Raw genomic sequence first — 16869 nt, 5'->3', positions numbered from 1 at the left:
TTTACTGTACTGTTGTGTGACCTTGGAGAAGATGCTTTCCCTCGCTCAAATTATCTCCATCTGTAAAATGAAGGAACTTGACTGTGAGTTTTCCTATCTCTAAAGTCTTTTAAGAATGAATGGGTACAAGATCTTTGGATGGGGTGAAGTGTTGTGGAGGAGTAGGGGGAACTGGTATGAAAATGGTGTGCAGGTGAAACAGGACCTTAGAGCTTGGATGGGCACTCTTGCTCTGTGATACGAGCCACTCCTCTGCTCTGGGCCAGTTTGTACCTTTCTCAACAAGCTTTGTTATTCTGGGCTTCAGAAAGGCCTAGAGGGAGGGAGAAGAGTTTCTGGACATTAGGAAAGAAGGTTCTTTTTTGGATTCTCCTCTTATTAGCACACTAGCCTCTGGAGGTGAGCACATCCCAATGGCCTGGATCTGAAGGCATGAAGACAACTCAAAAGCCCTACACTGAAAGTCAAGAAACTGGCGGTTGAGCAGTGCTGATGTGGAGGTAAAAACAAGTTTTTGTTTTTCTCCAGCCATTAACAAATTTTTAATGTAAGTAATGTAAATATAATATATAATGTGCATTTTTTTTTGGCTGTGCTGGGTCTTCATTGCGTGCGTGGGCTCTTTGTTGTGGGCTTCTCTTTAGTTGCGGCACACGGGTTTAGTTGCCCCGCGGCACGTGGGATCTCAGTTCCCTGACCAGGGATTGAACCTGTGTCCCCTGCATTGGAAGGCAAATTCTTCACCACTGGACTACCAGGGAAGTCCTTAATGTGTTTTTAATATTTAATTTTGTAGAAAATTAGATATATGTATACATAAAAAGCAAATTAAAAGCATCCACAATCCAACTGCTTAGAGAACAGCTCTTAATAGTTTCATATTGTTACAGACTGCAGATTTTAAAAAACAAACTAGACTGTCACTAGTTTCTCTGTTTCTCAGCACCTTTGGTCAGGAGTGGGGTGGGGGTGGGGGTGGGGGTACTAATCCCGTTGTTCAGATTGTTCTTTTTTTACAGTGATTGATTGTTTGATATTAGTAACCTAGACTGAGAATGGAAAAGATAATATGGATAATTCTGGATTATCAGTCTCTGACCTATGACTGGCAGCTCATTGTTTATTCACCAGTTGCCTTTGCTGATAATACTTTTAATCAGTTAGTGACTGATTATGTTCTTTTATTTCTCATTACATCTATAAAAAGGAAATTCTTCAAGAACCGACTCCAAATTATACTATTTTTTTCCTTTATCTCAATTTGCCTTTTATCCTGAGAGATTTTTTAAAGTGTAATTGGTGTTATTTTGTGTAACCATTTGTTCTCTAAGGTGGGTCTCTTTCATTTTTAAGGATGACTTTGGTCTTTTCAAGGTCAGGCCAATTTTAAAACAGAATTTTCCTGAATATTATATTTTAGTGTTTTGAGAAAGGCAGTTTTCACACTCCTGAGGGACAAACATTTCTGAAAACTGTTTTGATGGAAACTACGGTTCATAATGATCAAAGTCTCCTCAGAACCTGTTACTTTTTTAGAAAAGCTTAAAAGCACATTGTTCCTCCCCCGAGTGTATCCCCTAGAGAAATTCTTGCACATCTGCACAGATGGCATGTACCAGGATGTTCATTATTAGTGATAGCAAAAAATGTAAGTATCTTAAGTGTTCTATCAATGGGAGCACAGATAAATAAATTATATATATTGGTATATGCTCCATCCATCAGCATGGGTGCATCTCAAAACTGTCAAGCAAAAAAGTTGCTGATGAACCTAGGGGCAGGACAGGAATAAAGATGCAGACGTAGAGAATGGACTTGAGGACACGGGGAGGGGGAAGGGTAAGCTGGGACGAAGTGAGAGAGTAGCATTGATGTATATACACTACCAAATGTAAAATACATAGCTAGTGGGAAGCAGCCGCATAGCACATGGAAATCAGCTCAGTGCTTTGTGACCACCTAGAGGGGTGGGGTAGGGAGGGTGGGAGGGAGATGCAAGAGGGAGGGGATATGGGGATATATGTCTACGTATAGCTGATTCACTTTGTTATACAGCAGAAACTAACACAACATTGTAAAGCAATTATACTCCAATAAAGATGTTAAAAAAATGCTGAATGATAAATATGGTAGGATACCATTTATACAAAGTTTAAAACTATGCAAAATGTATCTGTTTGGATAAGCTAGGTTATGCTGCTTTAAGAAACACTCCCAAATCTTAGTGACTTACAGCCATGATATGGCTGGCATAGATTACTTTGGGCCTCTGTTCATGAGTAATTCAGAGTCGCAGGCTGATATAAGCTTCATTTTATCACATGCTTCACTGATCACTTTACCAATGGGAAGCAGATAAAGTGACTTGCATGGTAGTTCTTAAAGCTTCTCCTGAAAGTGGCACATTTCACTTTCACTCATATTTCATTGTCCAGAACAAGTCACATAGCTACACTGAACTTTAAGGGGACTGGGAAGGATAATCTTACCATGTGCTTTGAGGGTAAGATCACCCCAAGTATTTGGTGAATAACTCTAATAACTACCAGACTAAACAATACTCTGTAGTGCATATGGATATATACAAGTATAGTAAAAGTACACAGATTTGAATGGAACTATTGAACTCCAAATTCAGATTAGTGATACCTCTGTGGAGGGAGGGAAGGAGGAGAGTGGGATGGGATGAGAAAGCTGAATAACTGGTATCTACCTCTTCAGTTAACTCTTTTCTCCACTCTGCTCTCTGCCAGGGGAGTCTGACCTGTATCAACCTCATCAGTGGGTTCTCCATGTTCTGTGACTTCAGGATGGGTTTGGACAATGGGAAAGCCAGTGGGAGATCAGAAAGAGACTAGAGAGTATTCTTCTGGCTCCCTCTCCATGAGGTCACCTCAAACTGACTATGTCCCTTGACCAGAGGTCTCTGCTACTTTCAAAGAGGCCAATTCTACATGATTATTCTTTGGATTCCAGGCATCTCTCCTGTTCTTATCCCTTTGGGCCTAACGGTGGTAACAGTTTAGTTGCTGCTAGTTGCAAGTTTCTGCACTGTCCATTGTAGCTCTCTTATACCCAATCAAAAAATGGGCAGAAGATCTAAATAGTCATTTCTCCAAAGAAGACATACAGATGGCCAACAGGCACATGAAAAAACACTCAACATAGCTAATTATTAGAGAAATGCAAATCAAAACTACAATGAGGTTATCACTTCACTCTGGTGAAAATGGCCATCATCAAAAAGCCTATATAAAATATTTCATAATTAAAGAACAAACTGCAAAATTTATGTCAAACACACTGTAAACATCACAATGCCCTCCCCCCAAAAAACCTTTAAAATTCTATTTTTTAAACCTATTCTATTGACAGTTTCTAAAGTATGATTAAGTTGGTTTTTGTTCCTTTTTCCTTTGGGATTTTTCTGTTTCATAAAACAAACAAACAAACAGAAAAACTCCCAAACAGTAGGAGTTCTGTAAGCTGACTGCTGAGTGGTTTCTGGTTCCTCTATGATACATGTAATACTTACAGCACATGTAAAGTTCATAGCTGGTAAGCATCTCCCTATGCGCCTATGTGGCCCTTTTCCTACTGACTGAGGTGTATGCTTATCAAGAATCATTTGTATGCTCACAATCTTTTTATATGCTAATTAAGCTTGGTATCGTAACTATTAAATGAAATGTCAAGAAAACCAATGAGATATACCTGTAAAAGAAAGATTTTTTTCTTGTAGGAATGCCCAGATAAAAGCCTTGGAAAGACACAATAAAGGTGAGCCTCTAAAATAAATCTGTATTAATTAGGTATGAGCAAGAAAATTAAAAGATTTGTAAAAATAGTATAAAAATTAGAAGGCCTCCCTCAGACTGTTTGGCAGGCATTTTTTAAAGTTATTGCTCCAATTCAAACAAAATGTAACTAGAAATTATAGTGTATTCACTATGAGTATGTATTTCATAAGAAAGATGAACAGAACTCTGGATACATCTCAAGAGAAGACCTTGGCTTCACACGACAGGACTGGTTAAGGAATGTACACTTTCATGTTTTATGTTCAAAATATGGAAAACAACTACAAAACTCTAATGAAAGAAATCAAAGGTTTATGTAAATGGAGATATTCCATATGCATGGATAGGAAGAATCAATATTGTCAAGATGTCAGTTCTTTCCAACTTGTTTTATAGATTCAAAGCAGTCCCAGTTAAAATCCCAGGAAATTATTTTGTGGACATTGACTTTAGAATCAGTTTGTCAACATAGAAAACCTAGAAGACCTCGGATATGACAATGACATTTTAGATACTACACCAAAGGCGTGATCCATGAAAGAAATAATTGATAACTTGAACTTCATTAAAATTATAAACTTCTGCCCTGCAAAAGATGCTGTCAAGAAAATAAGACAAACCACAGACTGGCAGAAAATACTGCAAAAGACATATCTGATAAAGGACTGTAACCCAATATATAACTCAAAATATACAAAGAACTCTTAAAACGCAACAGTAAGAAAACAACACCCCAATTAAAAAATGGGCAAGAGACCTGAAGAGACACCTCATGAAAGAAGATATATAGATGGCGAATAAGCATATGAAAAGATGCTCAACAACATATATCATTAGGGAATTGCAAATTAAAACCACAATGAGATACCACTACACAAGTATTAGAATAGCCAAAATCCAGAACATTGACAATGCCAAATGCTGATGAGGATGTGGAGTAATAGGAACTCTCATTCATTGCCGGTGGGAAAGCAACATAGTATGGCTACTTGGGAAGATTGTTTGGCAGTTTCTTACCAAACTAAACATACGATCCAGGAATCATAATCCTTAGTATTTTCCAAAAAAGTTGAAAACTGATGTGCATGCAAAAACCTGCACATGGGGCTTCCCTGGTGGCGCAGTGGTTGAGAGTCCGCCTGCCGATGCAGGGGACACGGGTTCGTGCCCCGGTCTGGGAAGATCCCACATGCCGCAGAGCAGCTGGGCCCGTGAGCCATGGCCACTGAGCCTGCACGTCCGGAGCCTGTGCTCCGCAACGGGAGAGGCCACAGCAGAGAGAGTCCCGCGTACCGCAAAAAAAAAAAAAACAAAAAACCTGCACATGGATGTTTATAGCAGCTCTATTCATAATTGCCAAAACCTGCAATCAACCAAGATGTCCTTCAGTAAGTGAATGGATAAATAAACGGTGGTACTTCCAGACAGTGGAATACTATTCAGAGCTTAAAAGGACTGACCTATCAAGCCATGAAAAGAGATGGTGGAATCTTGCTGGAAGTGCACATTACTAAGTGAGAGAAGCCAATCAGAAAAGACTACATACTGTATGCTCTAAAAAATAAAGTCTATTAAAAATATTTAGTATAATTTGTAATTCCTGTTTTAACTGACTTTTTAGACTGCTTACAATAAATAAGAGGTCTTCTGTATTTGCATTAAAAAAGACTGAGAAGAAGTACAGTTGACTCTTGAATAACATGGGAGTTAAAGGGACTGACCCTCCACTCAGTTGAAAATCTGCTTATAACTTTATAGTCCACCTCTGTATCTACATGTCCACATCTGCAGATTCAACCAACAGTGGATGGTTAGTACTATACATATTTAATGAAAAAAAATCCACATATAAGTGACCCATGCAGTTCAACCCATTTCAAGGTGCAACTGTTTATCAGTATTTTCAAGTCCCTTATCCCTGGGTGGTATATTACAGGTGAGTTTATTTTCTTTACATGTTGTTTTCATTTTCCATATTTTCTATAATAAACATTTACAATTTAAAGGGTTATCTTTAAAATAGTGAAAATAATGTGGAAGAGTAAAAGTAGCCTAGACTACAGGGTAATTCTTTAGTATTCACTGCAAGAATCCTTCTATTATTTTGACAATTGTAACATTTAAACTATACTTGAAATTAATATCCTATCCTGGTGTAACTACTTTGATATCCCAGCAGGTTTTTTGGTTTGTTGTTTTGTCCTTTTGCCATGAGGAAATAACTGCCTGAAGTTCCTTTCTGTTGTCTATATGATGTGTTATGGATGCCAGAAAATTTTATGTCTTCTTGTAAGTATGGCAAAAATTGCCTGCTTGTTGTAAATATCAGTTTGCTGGGAGATATTCATAATGTTGGGTTTATGCACTGTCTGTAAATCCATTCCTTCCTCTTTTGCCTAAAGATATACTTGGAAATAGAGTGTTTCATCAGTTAAGTAATTTTCCACAAAATATCAGAAATAAATAAGAGGAGAGAGAAGTACATTCAAGTGAAATGTATTGAGTATAATTATGTAAGTATACTACAGAAAGTGAACTTGAGAGAGAAAAGAGCATATTTTTTCACAAGATGCTCCAAGTGGAAAAGAAGATGCCACATTTTAGTATAGAGAGAAATTTAGGAATGAAGTGTTCAAAAGCTGGAACAACAAATGGATGCAACTTTTAAGAATTACTTGTTTCTAATAAAATACCAGTTAGTGACAGAAGCCAGGATATGGTCATCCTCAAGTCATCTTGTCCTCAGTTGGCCTGCAGTAGTCAGTCACCTTTGGCTACCATTGTGCCATCCAGACTTCTAGCATTATGATTCCTATGGTGAAGAGGGGCATGGGTATTCTGATGCTGAAGGCAATCTTTGGTGCCCCCATCTCAGTTTACTTCTACTCTTGAGTACATTTCATGTGTCAGTATGTGCACTTAATTCTGGAATGTACAGTCTAGAAGGGAAGACTCACATATACTTAAATCATGCCAATCCTGGGCAAACTGTAGTTGGCAATAGAAGGGCAAAGTACTGCCAGTACATGTGGGTAAAGAGGGAATATGGTTTGGAGAATGGAGAGGGAGGTAGTGGCATCTGAGCTGATCCTTGAAGGACAATGTGCGCTCAGGGTCTGGTGAGAAGCTCATTTTGTTTGGCATTATGGCTTCCTGAGGCTTATCTCACCAGAGTAAGAAGGTTGATTTTTGAGTCAAGGTTAGAGCTGGTAAGAGGTGCCTTTTTTAGAAAGAATGCTCTGCCCTTAAGAGTGGAATGCACTGGCGAAAAGGCAACACTGGAGAAATCACCGTTTTCTGTTAACCCTCCAAAACTATCACACCCTGCACCCTAATATGCCTCCATTTGGCTTACTCTCCAAATGAGTAGAAAAATTATAGCACTTAATTCTGTTCTATCTAGCATCCGATCTTTGATAAGATGCTCACATTAGGACATTGTTCAGATTCTCACTTACCTGGATCATCCTGTGGGTACAAGAGGAAAAATAAAATTATGTCATCTTAAAAAAAAAAAAGTCAGGGGCTTCCGTGGTGGTGCGGTGGTTAAGAATCCGCCTGCCAATGCAGGGGACACGGGTTCGTGCCCTGGTCCAGGAAGATCCCACATGCCACAGAGCAACTAAGCCCGTGAGCCACAACTATTGAGCCTGCACTCTAGAGCCCACGAACCACAACTGCTGAGCCCAAGTGCCTCAACTACCGAAGTCCGTGTGCCCAGAGCCCGTGCTCTGCAACAAGAGAAGCCACCGCAATGAGAAGCCCACGCACCGCAATGAAGAGAAGCCCCCGCTCGCCGCAACTACAGAAAGCCCACGTACAGCAACGAAGAACCAGTGCAGCCCACAAATAAATAAATAAATAAATAAATAAATAAATAAATAAATTCATTAAAAAAAAAAGAAGCCTGCTGCAGACAGAGGAGGTACCACGGAATACAGCCCTTTACTTGCTTTCAGCCCTGGGAGGTCCTAAAGCATGGTGGCTAGATGTGGGGTCCGCTGACTTCCCATTCGGGCATCAGAGAGAGGTGAGGACCTTGCTCTGAGGGGCCCTGTTTCATGTGAGGAGAGGGGAGGGGGCCCAGGCCCTGCCAGGCATCCAGAGAAGGATCTTGAGGCAAGACTGGGGCGACCCCCTTCCCAGACAGTGCAGGACCCACAGGAAGCCGCCCACGCAACCAGCACAGGCCGTCCGGGGCCGCCCAGTCGGGCAGAGCACCCCTCCCCCACGTCCTCTTTGGAGGGGGCGGTCTCAGGGAAATGGGGACCTTGGACCGAGGGACGCATCATCAGGTCAGCAAGAGGGAGGGCCCATACAAGCCCTGTCGGGAGTAAATATAAATACTACCTCGGACAAGTCTGCGGGTATGCCTACAATCTCAGAGCGGGAGGGTAGCTTGCCTGCCTCTACTATCAACCCTCCGCAGCCGTGGCATGTTGTAGCTGACATAACGTTCGCTCACTTCTGCCTTGATGTTCTCGGGGAGCATCGGCTTGTTCTGGAGCCCACGAGGGAAGCAGCCCAGGCAGTGCCGGAGTCAAGGTGAGGACTCTGAGCCAGGACTGAGTGGCTTTTCCACCCCAGAGCAGGGATCCTGTCAGCGCCCTGCAGAAAGAGTGAGAATCCCGTCAGTGCCCCGCAGAAAGAGCAGGAACCCCGGGCCCCGCCCTGCCCCCATCCCTGGGTCACCCCAGGCAGGGTCCCTGGACGCAGCGTGTGGGGACTAGCACCTCAGGAGTCTGCAGGACAGGAGGTTGTCTCTGAGACGTGCAGACTTAGACCAGAAGAGAGAGGATTCCTACGCTCTGCCAAGCTTCTGGGTGAGGCCCCTGAGGAAGGAGGGAGAGGCCCCCACCGCAGAGGCTTCGCCCCCCGCTGTGCCGGCAGTCCTGGAAAGCCGCCAGCACAGGCCATCAGCTGTGGCGCTTCGGGCGCTGCCGGGAGTCTGAGGGACACGAGGCTAGGCTGAGGGCTCACGGGAGGGAGGAGCCCCAGGCATTGTCTGGTGTAAGGGGAGGACCCAGAGGGATGAGAAGCCCACTGCAGGGGGGTTCCGCCGCACGCTTGCTGGCCGCTCTGAGGACACGCAGGCAGGCTTCCTGGACATGTGGTGAGGCTTGTTAGTGGGGACTGGACTGGGCAGCAGAGGAACGAGCCCAGGCCCCGCCGGGCGGCAAGGCGAGGGTCCACAGGGAGGAGAGCGGCCCTCTCAGCTGCCCTAGACGGGCCCCTCCCGCCCGCTCTGCCCCTGCCGTCTTTCTCGCGAGAGGCCCGGGGCAGGGGTCCCGGATATGACGTGTCCTGATTTCCGGCCGGGGGCTGAGAGACCGCGTCGTCTGCTGGGGCTGGTGGCGCGGACTTGGGTCGGCGGAGACGGAGGCTCTCGCTGGCCAGCAGAGGTGAGGACGGGGAGGAAGGCCCGGGGACCGCTCTCCGCAGCCCCCGGACCGCCCTGCGTGGCACCCCGGGCAGCCCAGGCCGGGCCCTCGGAGGTGTTCTCCCTGGGTCTCCGTGTCAGGAGCGTCGGGGCTGGACTCGGGTTAGAAAAGCGGGGGTCCCGGCTCTGCCAGCTGTTAAGGGGGGCCCTCGTGGAGGGCCGAGGGAGCCTCGCAGTCCACACAGGGGGTCCCGTGGGCGCCCGCCCCGCCCAGTCCGGCTGGCTGTGCGCCCTGAGCCGACTCGGGCGGGGCTGTGGGCCGCGGGGTCCCTCTCCGTCTCCTGACGTCTCTGCCTGGCGACCCGGGGCCGTGGTGGCCGTGGGCTGAGGCAGCGGCCTCGGGTCAGAAGAAGGGAGGGGGCAGGGCCTCATGGGGACTGCGTGGGAAGCCGTGAGGATGGACGAGGGCACCTTCCGCGGACGCGGAGCCCCACGAGCGCCCCCGGGAGGGCTCAGCGATGCCCCCTCGTTCCCTCAGGACGCCATGGGGCTGGTCTCCGGGAGAGACGCCTTTGCCTGAGGGCCGACGGCGGCACCTTGAGGGGGGACGGGAGCTCCCCCTGCCACCGAAGAGATGGCGTTCAGCCCCTGCTGTCAGCCCTAGGAGGTCCTGGGCAGGGGTGGCAGGATGTGGCCTCTTGTTACTCTTTTTTTTTTTTTTGTGGTACGCGGGCCTCTCACTGCTGTGGCCTCTCCCGTTGTGGAGCACAGGCTCCGGACGCACAGGCTCCGGACGCGCAGGTTCAGCGGCCATGGCTCACGGGCCCAGCCGTTCCGTGGCATGTGGGATCTTCCTGGACCGGGGCACGAACCCGCGTCCCCTGCATCAGCAGGCGGACTCTCAACCACTGCACCACCAGGGAAACCCTCTCGTTACTTTTATCTGGACCTTCTCAGGGCAGCGAGGCCCTAGACCTGAAGGGGCAGGGACAGCTCGGCAGAGGGAGGAATCCCAGGCTTTCCCCGGGCTCAGATTAAGGACTGAGGGCACCCCGAACACCAGAATAGATGGGGCCCAGCAGTTCTCTGCCCTTGCTGTCGACACGGGAGAGCCAAGGATCGTTACTGGATGTGGGCCCCGGCTCACTCTTTTTCTGGGGGGTTCCCAGGGTGGTGAAGACCTTGGTCTGGTGGGCGTGCCTGAGTTCAGCCCCGGGAGAACTACCACATGCTGCCAGGCGTCAAGATAAGGACCCTGAGGGAAGATTTGCTGGGCCTCCCACCCTGTAGAGAGGGGTCTCACAGCAACCTGCCCCTGCTGTCAGCCCTGGGAGACCACATAACAGGGTTGCCAAATGTGGCGTTTATTGACTTCCACTCTGGGAGTCTCAGGGAAGTGAGACTTTTTCTGAGGGGTGGACCTCAGGGTAATAGAGAGGACTGTGAGGGAGGATTGAGAGGACCTCCCTCCCAGGTAGATTTGGCCTCTGTCTGCCCTGAAAATACCTGTTTTAGAGAGAAGGGGCCCCAACCTAGCCCTGCCCCTCTTGTCAGCCCCAGGAGACCACAGGCAAGGTCGGCCGGATGTGGCGTTTCCTGAGTTTTGCTGGGGGGAGGGTCTCAGACAGGTCACAGCGTCGGTCTGAGGGTAAGCCACATCAGTTCAGAAGAGGGAGGCATCGCAGGCTGTATCAGAAGTCAAGGGAAGGACCGTTGGGAGGCCTGAAGGCCCCCTTTCCCCGAAAAGAAGGATGCCACAGAATCTCAGCGCTGGGAGGATCAGAGTAGCAGTAAGCAGATGGGAGGAACTCTCACTTCTCTGCAAGCTCTACCAGGAGTCAAGGGGGTGGAGTGTCTCAGGGAGGTAAGGGCTGGGTTGGAGCAGAAAACTTCAGGTCAGCAGAGGGTAGGACAAGCCTTGCCAGGAGTACAGATGAATACCTTGAACGAGGATTGAGTGCATTCCCCATGCTAGAACAGACCCCAGGCAGGTGTGGCTGGATTTGGTGTCTTTTTACTTTGTCTGGGGTGTCCCAGAGAGGTGAAGGCCTTGGTCTGAGCTGATGACACCAGCAAAGGGGGGAGTCCCAGAATCTGAGGAGTCAAGGTAAGGTAAAGGCCTTGAAGGAGGACTAAGGTTACCCCCTAAGACAGACAGAAGAGGTGTCACAGAAATTCCACCCTGTCCCCACTGTCCACCCTGGGAGGATCCTGGCAGGAAAGCCCAGATGTGGTGTACCCTCACTCCCTGCAAGGGGTGCATGGAGGTGTCCCTGGGAGGTAAAGCCTTGGTCTGAGAAGGATGATTTCAGGTCACCAGATAAGGTTGGCCCAGACCCTCCAGGAGTAAAGAATACATTGAGGGAAGACAGAGGCAACTCCTTATCCCAGAACAGAGGGAACCCAGCCCCTGCTGTCAGCCATGGGAGACCCCAGGCTGGGGTGGCTGGATGTGATGTCTCTTCACTTTTGCCTTAAGGGTCTCAGGGAAGTGAAGGCCTTGGTGTGAGTGAGAAGACAGGTCAACTGAAGGAGTCACATCCCGTCAGAAGAAGGAAGAGTCTCAGGCTCTACCAGAGTCAAGGTAAGGACCCTCGTTGAGGACCAGAGGTACTTCCAACCCCAGAAAGAAGAGACCCCATTGAGTCTGGCTATCTCCTGTCCTCAGGCCTGGAAAGACTCAGGCAGGGTTGGCTGTATAGGTATGCCCTCACTTTCTCCAAGGGTGAGAGAGGTGTCTCTGAAAGGTGAGGTCCAGTCAGTAGGGGGTAGCCTAGGCCCTGTCAGGAGTAAAGATGGATAACGTGACGGAGGATTGAGGATAGCCCCACCACAGGACACATGGGGACCAGCTCTTGCTTTTGGCAGTGGGAGGACATAGCAGGGGTGGTAAGATGTGGTGCCCCATTTTGGTCCATGGGTTCTCAGGGAGGTGCGGTCCTCGTTCTGAGGAAGTGGCAGTCTGAGGGGAAGCCACATCAGGTCAGCAGAGGGAAGAGTCCTAGACTCTGCCAGAGTTTAAGGTGGGGACCCTGAGTGAGGCCTGAGGGCACACCCTCACCCGAGGACTGAAGGCACACCCAGCTCGGCCCTTCCCCTGTTGTCAGCTCTGGGAGGCCCTGGGCACAGTGGTCAGATATGGTGTACCCTCACTTCCCTCTTGGTGGTCTCAGGGCTTGTTCTGAAGGGGCCAGACTCAGGACAGCAGAGGGGGGAGTCCCAGAACCTACCAGGCATCAATGTGAGGAATGAGGGTAACTCTCAGCTAGGAGAGAGGGGGACCCCACAAACTTCATTCACCTCTTTCCGTTACCCCCGGGAGGCCCTGGGCAGGTGTGGTCGAAAGTGTTACCCCTTCACTTCCTTCTCATCTGTTTAAGGAATGTGACCTCTTGCCTTAGGCTAGCAGAGGTGCAGGAGGAGAGGGCACAAGCCTCCTTAGAGGAAAGGTAAGAACCTTAGCGTGGAGGGGATCATCACTCCAGAACAGCGGGGACCTCACAGAACTCGGCCCCTCCTCGCCTGTCAGGGGCTTCAGGAGCCATGAGGTGAGGGCCTGGGTGTGAGGCACATGTCCTCAGGTCAGCAGATCATAGGAAGCCCAGACAGTACTGGGAGACAAGGTGAGGTGCGCACCCTGAATGTCTGCCAAGGACCCCACAGTGCCTGACCCACCTGCCCACAGTCAGCCCTGGAAGCCTCGGTTTGTACTGGTTGGCTGCACCCTGAGGAGCTTTCTTGCATCTTCCTACAGGTCCCTAGGGGACAAACTGTCCAGGGAGACCGGAGCCCTGTGAGGCCCTAGAGCACCCCCTAAAGAGGGCATCTGAAAGCCAGCCTTTGTCAGAGCTGCCAAGGGTGCATTTCTCTGCTGAGGCTGCTGAACCACTCCCTCTCTACCCCAGGCCCTCAGATCCCATCTCCCACCATCCTGCTTACACTTCTACCCGCTGCCTCCAACAAGAGTCATCATGCCTCACTCTCCAGAGCATCTGTGCCTCACATTTGAGCCAGGCTTTCAGACCCTAAGTGACATGCAAGACCTGCTGATAGTACAGGTTCCCCCAGCTGAGGATGAGGAGGAGACCACCTGTTTCCTCTTCCTCTTTTGCTTTCTCCTACCCCTCAACTTCCCCCCCTTCCTTTCCTCTGCTACTGGGCACCCCAGAGGAGGAGCAGGAGGAGGAGGAGGAGAAGGAGGAGAAGCAGGAGGAGGAGGAGGAGCAGGAGGAGATGGAGGAGGAGAAGGAGGAGCAGAAGCAGGTCATAGATACAGAGGTGGTGGGTGGGGTGTGGGCAAAATGTGTGAAAGGGGCCAAAAGGTATAAACTTCCAGTTATAAATAAGTCATGGGGAGGTAATGTACAGCATGGTGACTATAGTTAATAATACTGTATTGCATATTGGAAAGTCGCTAAGAAGAGTAAATCATAAAAGTCCTCATTACAAGAAAAAAATATTTTGGTAACTGTGTATGGTGATGGATATTAACTAGACTTATTGTGGTGATCATTCTGAAAACCCAAAGGTTTGTTATAATACAAGCTGATGGCTGCTTCTAATATTTATATGGAAATGCAAAAGACCTGGAATAGCCAAAAGAACTTTTATTTTATTTATTTGTTTTTACAATCTATTTATTTATTTTTGGCTGCGTTGCGTCTTCGTTGTTGCGTGTGGGCTTTCTCTAGTTGCAGCGAGCAATAATCAACACAGTGTTGTATTGGTATAATGATAAAAATATATAACTGGAATGTGATAGAGATTCCAATAATAGAACCATACATGTATATGCATATATAGACAAATCAATTATCAACAGAGATCTGAGGTAGATTAGAGAGGATAGTCTTTGCAAAATCTGAGTCTGGAGCAATTGCATATCCACATGCAAAAAAATTAATTTTGATCTCTACATCTCACCACATAAAAATGAACTCAGAATAGATCATAGACCTTAATAATGCTTCTATATGAAAACCCAGGGAAAATATTTGTTGCTTTGAAACCATTTCTTATGTACAAAAAACCCAGTTTATTAATGAAAAAAAAGATATATTGGATTTAATTCAAATTACAATCTTTGAAAAACACTGTAAAGAGAATGAAAAGACAAATCACAGATTGTGAGAAAAGGTTTGCCAATCACATATCTGATAAAGGACTTGTGTCAAGAATATATAAAAAATTCTCAAAACTCAATAATAAGAAATCAAACAATCCAATAAAAAAACAAGCAAAAGATTTGAACAGACACTTCATCAAAGAAGATATAGGGATGGCAAATAAGCACATGAAAAGATGCTTAGTCATTAGGGAAATGCTATATCACAATTAGATTCTACTGGGTACTTATTAGAAGGTCTAAAATTGAAAATACTGCTGATATTGTGTCCGTGAGGATGTAGCTCACTGGAACACTATTACACTTCTGGTCAGAATGTAAATGGCACAATCATTTTGGGAAACAATTTAGCAGATTCGTAAAAAGCTAAACATTTACTACCACATGATCAGTCCGTTCTAAACCTTGGTATTTATCCAAGAGACATGAAAACATATGTGATGCAAAGAACTATACACAAATGTTCATAACAGATTTACTCATAATGGCAAAAACTATAGAAACAACCGAAATGTACACCAACAAGGGTATGGATAAACAAAATTTGGTATATCCATACAGTGGAATACGATTCAGCCATAGAAATGAATAAGCAAAGATACACACAGCTACATGGATTAATCGCAAAATAATTATGCTGAGTGAAAGAAAGAAGACAGAAAAGAATGTGTATTGTTTGATTCCATCTATATAAATTTCCAGAATATTTAAACTGATCTATTGTCACAGAAAGCATATCAGTATTTGCCTTGGTTTGAGGTTGGAGAAAGGCAGCAGGGATTAACAGGGAAGACGGGGTTACAAAGTTGCATGAGGAAAATTTGGAGATGATGGATAGGTTCTCGTGTATATAAATGTCAAAAATTATCATAGTTCACATTTTAATATGTGCAGTTTATTATATATCCTTTATACCTCCAAAAAGCTGTGAATATTTTTTTTTTAATTTTTATTTATTTATTTATGGCTGTGCTGGGTCTTCGTTTCCGTGCGAGGGCTTTCTCTATTTGCAGCAAGTGGGGTCCACTCCTCATCGCGGTTTGCGGGCCTCTCACTATCGCGGCCTCTCTTGTTGTGGAGCATAGGCTCCAGACGTGCAGGCTCAGTAATTGTGGCTCACGGGGCTAGTTGCTCCGCGGCATGTGGGATCTTCCCAGACCAGGGCTCGAACCCGTGTCCCCTGCATTGGTAGGCAGATTCTCAACCACTGCACCACCAGGGAAGCCCCACTGAAGGGTTTAAGGGTCAAATTCATAGCATCCTCTGTCATTTTTTACGGATTCAGGATTGTTTCTGGGGAGAAATCCCAATACAGTTTCAGACAGAGGGAAACACATAGAGACGGGAAATTAATATTAAAAAATTGGGGTCAGCCAGCCTTCTGTGGAGCCATAGCATAGCCTGAGGCAAAGGAAAAAATGTTTCACCCCAATGCGTTCATTCACTCATTTGTATTATTAATTTTTCTACCAGGGACTCAAGCGAGAGCAGCTCTGTGCTTTACCCCCACTGTGTTCCCAAGGCCACCCCCAGTGTTACTTTGTTGAGCATTTCTCCACTCAGAAAGTTGCAGTTCACATTGTCATCAATGCAAGGCCACCTTCCTGAGTAGAGCGCTGCAGGTAGTGTGGCTGAGCATGGCAGCCCTGGTCTTTAAAAAAAATTAGAGGTATAAATTACATACCATAAAATTCACTGGTTTCATGTAGTACAATTCAGTGAGTTTTAGTCAGTTTAGAGGTGTACACCCATCACCACAATCAAATTTACAGCATTGCCTTCAACTCAGAAAGAAACCTAATGCTCAGTTGTATCCCCCCTGGTAACACTTGATTCACTTGGCCTCCAAGGCACTTATTTTCTCTTAGTCTTCTGCTTAAGTCACTGGCTTTTCCTTCTTAGCCTCTTTCGCTGGATTCTCTCTTCCTTGTTGTCATAACGTTGGAATGCCTTTGGGTTCAGCTCTGGGATCCCACCTCTTTTCTCTCTCCGTACTCACCCTGAATGAATGTTTCCAGTCTCATGGCTTTAAATGCCATCTGTATGCTAATGACACCTAATTTTATATTTCCAGCTTAAGCTTTCCTCCTGAACTCCAGAGGACACACTTGCCTATTCAGCATGTCTGTGTGCATGGCTAACAGTCATATTAAATTTAACTCATCTCCTAACCAGCCCCATATTCTCCTTGAACTGGAGACCTCTCTATCTCAAATACTGGACATTCTATTCATTAGTAAAACCTGTAGGCACTCCTTTTAAAAATATATACAAAATAATTGTTTTAACTGGTAAGTCAGATAAATACTTTGCAGCACCAAACCTGCAGTGGCTCCCCTATTGAACTAGGATTAAAAGCCAGTCGGTGCAGTGGCTTACAGAGCCCTGTTTAACGAGCTTCCCTTTAGTTTCCTGAACTTCATCCCTAAAGATTCTCCCAGTGTGCACTCCAGCCACACTGGCCTTGATGTTCTTAGAGCCGAGCAGCCACTCTCCTCAGGGCATTTGCATAGGATGTTCCTTAGGTGCTCTCTTCTATGCTGGCTCATGTTATTCCCCTCTCA

At 46.3% G+C, this 16869-nt stretch overlaps 1 protein-coding gene and 1 long non-coding RNA gene across 2 annotated transcripts in view; one reads left to right on the top strand and one right to left on the bottom strand.

Moving 5' to 3' along the window:
- Window positions 1-8982, bottom strand: part of LOC309796489 — a 30224-nt gene extending 21242 nt beyond the window's left edge. Inside the window, exons 1-2 of the long non-coding RNA XR_014292464.1 lie at window positions 8534-8982; window positions 8151-8408 (exon numbers count right to left, since the gene is read on the bottom strand). This is a non-coding gene — a long non-coding RNA (uncharacterized lncRNA). The remainder of the gene's footprint in view (window positions 1-8150; window positions 8409-8533) is intronic.
- Window positions 8983-9145: 163 nt separating this feature from the next.
- Window positions 9146-16869, top strand: part of LOC309796310 (uncharacterized protein) — a gene marked incomplete at its 3' end in the record, with an annotated part of 91182 nt that continues 83458 nt past the window's right edge. Inside the window, exons 1-2 of the mRNA XM_082609345.1 lie at window positions 9146-9202; window positions 11660-11764. The remainder of the gene's footprint in view (window positions 9203-11659; window positions 11765-16869) is intronic.

The sequence above is a fragment of the Mesoplodon mirus genome (genome assembly GCF_964341445.2).
Source record: "Mesoplodon mirus genome assembly, chromosome: X".
Lineage (NCBI taxonomy): Eukaryota > Metazoa > Chordata > Mammalia > Artiodactyla > Ziphiidae > Mesoplodon > Mesoplodon mirus.
This window is presented reverse-complemented; position numbering and strand designations above follow the sequence as displayed.